Source organism: Bacillus rossius, chromosome 3 (assembly GCF_032445375.1).
Source record: "Bacillus rossius redtenbacheri isolate Brsri chromosome 3, Brsri_v3, whole genome shotgun sequence".
Lineage (NCBI taxonomy): Eukaryota > Metazoa > Arthropoda > Insecta > Phasmatodea > Bacillidae > Bacillus > Bacillus rossius.
The window spans coordinates 5,040,859-5,047,717 of NC_086332.1; positions in this window are offsets into that span (position 1 = coordinate 5,040,859).

Below are 6,859 nucleotides of genomic sequence, written 5' to 3' on the forward strand. Positions count from 1 at the left end.
TCAGACGAGTCGAGCCTCTACCAGTACGCTTGTTTTAAAATATCACATGTGCACTAGTTATTTAAATGATTCATAAAGGGGGAATTTTGGATTGATACAGTTTCTTGGAGACACGCAATTGCAGTTTTGCACTGTTTGTCGTGAAAAATATTCAAGAATACAAAAAAATAAGTGAAAACTTAAAACTTTGTTTTTAAAATAATGTGTAATATGACATCATTTCTACGTCAAATGTACGCAAGAAAATCATTTTGGTATTATATCAATAAGATGTCAGCATGATATCATTTATCATTACATATTTTTTTTATTCACAACATATGTCAGTGGTATGTCAAAATTACGTAAAAATGCATTACCTAGGTATGACTTACCAGTGATGTCAGACCTAGGTCTTGTATTCAAGTGGTCAAATTAACTTCACTTACTGCTACTACAGCATGTCGGTGACGCGAACTCACAAGATTTTACCCATCCAAAAAAGATTCCAACACGCACATGATACAGTCGAGTATATACAATGTATTAGTGTATATATGCGTGTACATGTACACAGGCCGCTGCGCGTCACCAGTCTGGCGCAACACGTCACTAGCAAGTTTTGCCCTACCATAAGTTTTGCCCCTACCAAAAATTGCTCAATGCGGCTAAAACGTAATTAATAAAAAAATGTAAAAATATCGGTTGGTGAAAGAATTTTGTAGTCACTGACAAATAGTTTCGTGATCAGTACAGACACTGCCCAAGTCAAACTGCCCAACTTGTTAGCTGAAAAACGCCTGCCGATTACCAGTGACCAATGAAATGACGCTTCAGTACGTGCACATAGAGGCGTAGCTGTGGCATTTAATATCCAAGAAAGATTGCCAATCACACGTCATTTTTTATTCTCTGCTGGTGAAACTGGTGTTTGTTTTAAGGAAATGTCTGCGCCCGGCAGTCCATGACAATGAGAAAAAACCAAGTGGAAGACTGTGTGACCACATTTACGTTCACGAAGAACGCATTCCCATTGGCGCACACACATTCCACTGAGTGCGCTATCGTTCATTCCCTTTTTTTTCCAGTTCCTTCCCTGTACCTGTACTTTACTTAAATAATAATTTTTATTTAATTACATTTTCATTTATTCATTAACAATGTTATAATTTATACGTTTTTTATTTACACATAATATTGAATTTTAATAAATTGGTATTTTTAACTTTCATATTTATATAACTAATGTAAAGTTTCTTAGGTTATATTTTATATATTTATTTCTCAGTTATTATACATTTACAAATTATTACAATCGTCAAAATACCGCATGTGATTTGAAGTGACTAGATGCACTCACATACAAGCTTGCTTTCGTGAGTGCTAAATTTCCTTGTTAATTAATTGAATATTGTTAACAAAGTGTAAAAAAAAATGGGAAATAAATTATTATATCCTTCGCCTCACGTCCTGTCTCGCGGATTCTGTGGCGAGAGGAATGGGCTACCCGCGTGATGCCTATCCTGAGGGGTCACCAGACAGCGAGGAGTGTTTGGCAAGGGGATGTACGTTATTTCTTCAGCGTCCATCCCCCCCCCCCCATCATCACCACCCAGGCCACCCCCGTCGGTCGCAGACGGAAGACCGGCCTTGAGGCGGCGCGAGGTTCAAGCGGAAACTGCGCACAGGGGGTTTTTCCACGCGGAGAAAAGAAAAGAAAAAAATAAACGTTTGAATATCGACAACCCCGCCGTGCTGTTGACGCCTCGCGCGAAGCGGAAATGAAATGCAGTCCTGAGGTGCGACGGCTGGTTCCGAGTCAGGCTCGGCTCGGCTCGGCCTGGCGTGAAAGCTCGGGAAGTTTTTTTTTTTTAACTTCCGCGGTACAGAATTTACGAGTTTCACCAGTTTATCACTTTTTGATGCGGTAACAGCTTAGCTCCCAGTATACGGTACTTGTCAGGAGTGTTCTCGTGAAAACGGAATGGAAGTGGATGAACGGGAACGTGCCACAAAGATGGCGGATCCACATTTAACGCTTTCGTAGACATTGAGGGACTTACCACACGTAATTATTGGCATGCCAAATGTAACTTTATTATATTAAAACTACCCTGGAATATATTCGGTAAATTAAAATAGTCATAGGAAACAGCTAGCGACTGGAAAAGTTTGCGCTTTCGATGACCTCTAGGATAGACTCCACAACCCTCTACATACTCAGGCAAATGCCACTTGCTCATTGGCTATTGACTCGTGACACTTGTCAAATGGAACGCTTGTGATTCGAACTTTTTTGGTTGAAGGTTTCCCATTGGCTGAAAGTCCTTCAGATAAACTGTAAGCCAATCACAGAAGCAATATAAATGTACAATTGTTTGGATTCTAGCATAACGTGGAATGAATCCGCGAATTTTTCCGGTCTCTAGAAATAGCAATCACAAGTTTTAAAATACCTAAAAAAACTGGCATTAAAATAATTATAATACATATACTTCTTCTAAATTTCCAAGAGGATTAGTAGAAGAGCGGCAGAACACGCGTTTTCTAACCTCAATGAGCGTGGTTCAAATCTCGCCACTAGGAATCTGTTTTTACTTCCTTAAAAATACAACAATATAATAATTAGATAATAATGTTGAATCACCTCAATAGATCAAAGTTTGTTTGTAGGGAGTATTTTAAGGACCTTTTTTAAAAGCAAAAACAAATATACCAACATATCATTAGTGTTAAAATATGTTTTAAAAAGTTTCAGGTTAATATGTTAGTGGTGCTATAGATTTACAAGTTCTAATGTATGCGAAAACTTTATGGTATTAATTTTTTAGTGCTTTTTAACAAGATGGGCAGTATTTTAATAAAAAAATATTGTTAAAAATCAGGTCCCAACCAGGGATTTTATCGGAACTGTTTCTAATAGTTTAAAGTTTTCGGTTATTCATAATGATAATTTCTATCTGCATATAGTGGCTAGCAACATTTACGTTTCAGGCGGCGAATTCTAGGTGGTTGGGAAGGGGGGTGGTGGTTAAGAAAGTATGAGTGATATTCACATCCAGAAATTTTGATATTTGGAAAGTGGTATTTGTTTATGAGTTTATTTATCACGCTCGGTATTATTTTAAAGAATTATACACTAAGTTTCGTATCCCAGTTTATTTTATAAGTTTATTTGCAACATGAACAACATGAGAACACATGAGTTTCTCGTTACCGTAATTAGGTGCTACCATATCACTGGCAAGTACTGGATGACTCACTCTCTTTTTTTTACCAGTGCTTTCTTTTCCTTTCTCTCAGCTGTCAATACCGACTGTGAGCTTCAAGTCTTATCCCCATTTGTTGTAAGTCTACTAACGTCTCTTTGTCTCTTGCTTTCCCCTGGTCAAATAAATCGCTATAAATCGCTATGTTTATACTGCTTGTAACATGAGACTGAAAACCTTAATTTTATTTCCTAGTTACGTCTGATTTTTTTTGCAATGCATTTAGGGAGAAAGCGACATAGCTCAAGCAGAAATCAAAATTTTGATCCTTGTAACAAAACTTTTTTTCTACTCCCTCTTCAAAACACTATGAAAGTAATTTTTTATATATTTTTCTTAAAAAAATGATTCTTTATTGTCAAATTAAACCAATATTTTAATTGTTATAAACTATATGAATATCTGCACTTTCATAATATGTTTATTGAAATGATTGCTACAATTTAATACCTAAGAATTTTTACGTTATTTAAATGATTCTTGCAATAACGAAAAATTGCTCTGAGATATTAGATATTAAGTATACAATAAAGATTGACGCATTGGTAAGATATATTTTCTTTTATTTCTCAAGTTTCAAGCACATAGTGAATAACCCTTTTTTGTTTTAAAAATAATATTTTTAACATCTTTGCAAAATACCATTTGTTACCTTATAAAATAATTTCGAGTCTAAAATATATCAGCCCATATTCATGTCTATGACAAATATGTGGACAAATGTGCTTCATTCAGACATGTACCCAACAGCCATCTACAGTATAATGTACATTTGTATACTGCTATATTGGCAATGTTCCAAAAATTATTTTGGAGGCAGTTTAAAAAAAAATAGTAAATTCAATTTTGAGGTTAACAAATGCTCGTCTTTAAAAACTAGTTATAAAAAATTTAAATTTTTTCCCTTGAAGAAGGTCCGAGTGAAAATGGAAATTATCGGTAGTCATAAACGCTCAGGCACAACAGTTATTTGACAATGGATTTTATTTGGATCCCCGACATTTCTCAATTTATGAGCACCAACTTGAAACTCCAGAGATTTTAAGTCCATTAAAATTTTAAAGTTCTCGTCTCTTTAATTCACCATGCTTGGCTGTGTGAAATAAGACCCTTACATTCACACCTTTTATGTTGTTTATATGCTCAACAGGTCCTTGAAATTAGCATCATTTTAAAGCGCAGGGGAAAGAGCTTTGACGAATTACAGCTAAGCGTAAAAGGGAAGTTTTGCTCTTATTAAAGCTCACACCACACGCCCTGTCTTTTCTCGCTGAGAGTTTGTCGTCAGGAACCATCCACTTGTGACATGGCTTCATCAGTGTTCATCCAGGCCAGCAGAGGGAGGCGGCGAGGGGAGAACTTTTCTTCTCACTGCAGGGCCCCTGCCGCTAAATTAGCATCCGCGAACCGATACCGAAGTTGCGACTTCACTCGATCCGCTTCAAGACTCCCACCTCCTCCGCGGAACACAGCCCCGAAGACTTTATTCGCACTTTCTCTCTTTCCGCTCCTCGCAAGTTGGCAGGCGAGTGGCATGATTCATGAGCCCGGCCGTGCCTGGAGCCTTATTCCCTTGACGAGAGGCGAGGGAAGTTATTATAACTGGCAAGATCCTGAGCGAGCCTGCCTTCGAGCTGGGATATTTATAACTTAACAGTTGGTTGAATGGAGAAAGGTTAGTATGTGGTATGGTTGAGGATGGGTGGGAGGGAGGAAGAAGCAGAACTTCCAAAAATGTTCTCCAATAAAATTACTCGTTCAATCACATACATGTATTCAAACAGTTGTATTTAACGCTTCGGCACAAAGTACATAACATTTCAAAAATTACATAGACAATATAGGTCGTGTCAACACAGCATAAATTCTACCTTAACGGCAAACTCACGGATTTACAGAGTGAATTAATTCGTTCCTTTTAATGGGGCAGTTAAAATGTTCTATGCCGGGAATACGCACCAAACAGAAGCACTAGAATTTTACAAAGTAAACGTAGCTTTTAACTCTAACGTTTTCTTCATACAAACAAAGAAAAATATAATGCATACATCTAGTGTCAGTATTTTACAATGCATCACCTAAATTAGCCGAGTTCATACACTGCTTTTTATGACAACTGTCGGGAAAGTTTATCTGTCTACAGGCATTTGTATTCAATACACACAAAAAGAAACACCGATATAATATCTGAAATGAACAATAAATAACATTACTATTACATATTAATCAAACAAAGTGATATTTTTCTTAATGTACATATTTACAAGTTACACTAACCGATATAAGCTATCCAGTATCCACAAGTAAATAACAGAATATTCATCATAATTTTCATTCCATTTTTTGCAAACTTGTATGAATCTACGAGTATACAATTGCAATATACTGTCGAATCAGTCCCATTTATCCGTTGGTATTTACTAGGTATATAATAAAAACACGCTTTAAAATTCAGTTCTTACTTAACATCTTCATAAAAAAACAACTGACACGGGATACAACTCACATAATATTATTTAGTTTTAAAAATATTAAGAATGTAAGGTAAATATTATAATTTGCTTATTTTTATTGCTACGTATGAGATACAAAATTTTCAATAATAACCAATTATGATTTTATTTTATTGAACAAATAAATTTTTTTAAGCCAAAGTGTAGTTAATTTATAATGCACTTTTAGGGTAGTATTAAGTAAATTAATGCTGCATAGCTCATCATGAGATATTAGAAAAACCGTTTATATTTTATTTATGAATATGTAAATGCATGTATAAATATTAAAGGTTATATGAAATGGCAAAAAAAAAAACATAGGAAACTGCATTTACTAACTTTAAAAACACCCCGGAAGTGATTGGCTCACATTCAAACAGAGAACCAGTAAACATGCATTTTCCCAAGTTTCATTAACGCTGACAGCTAAACAGCATCGAAAGTTGCTTAGCTTCTGAATTACAGCCACGCCGGAGGCCAAGATTTCATCGAGTTTTGGCTCACCTGGCAGTCACAATTCTCAGGGTAGCAGTTATCTACTTAGATTCTTGAAATTCACTTGCCCTCAAATACTCTCGTCTGAGAAAGAAGTGTTTCTTGATTGGCTACAGCTGCGGGACAATCAGAGCTCTCCTTTCTTTCTGGTTGGCTGGTTGGTATGGATTGGTAGGGGAATTTAGAGAATATCCAGAACCTCAGTAGTTTACTGCTACTCTAAAGATGGTGACTGGATGGTTTGGCCGAAACGTCTGTGAAATCTTTTCCTTCGACGTGGCTAGTACGCAGAAGCCAAGCAACTTCATACAATGGCCAAGAAGCCTGTGACCCTTACCAAACAGCATCAATCAAATTTTTTGCCAATGTTTTTATGAATGCTTGATTTACATCTACAACAGCCAAGTGGACGTCCAACTTCACCAGTGGCTCTTAAAAAAACCATTTAACTTCTCACTGACGACAAAATAATAACAAACACCCCATTTGACGGCTGTCTCAACACGGGGTCTCAGCGTCTTGCAAGGAAGAACAAGCAAAACTCTCCATTTTCTCAGTCATATCGGGAGGGACTGCTCATGGAATGTCGTGAATCTTTCGCTCGCTTCTTGTCACGCTCTT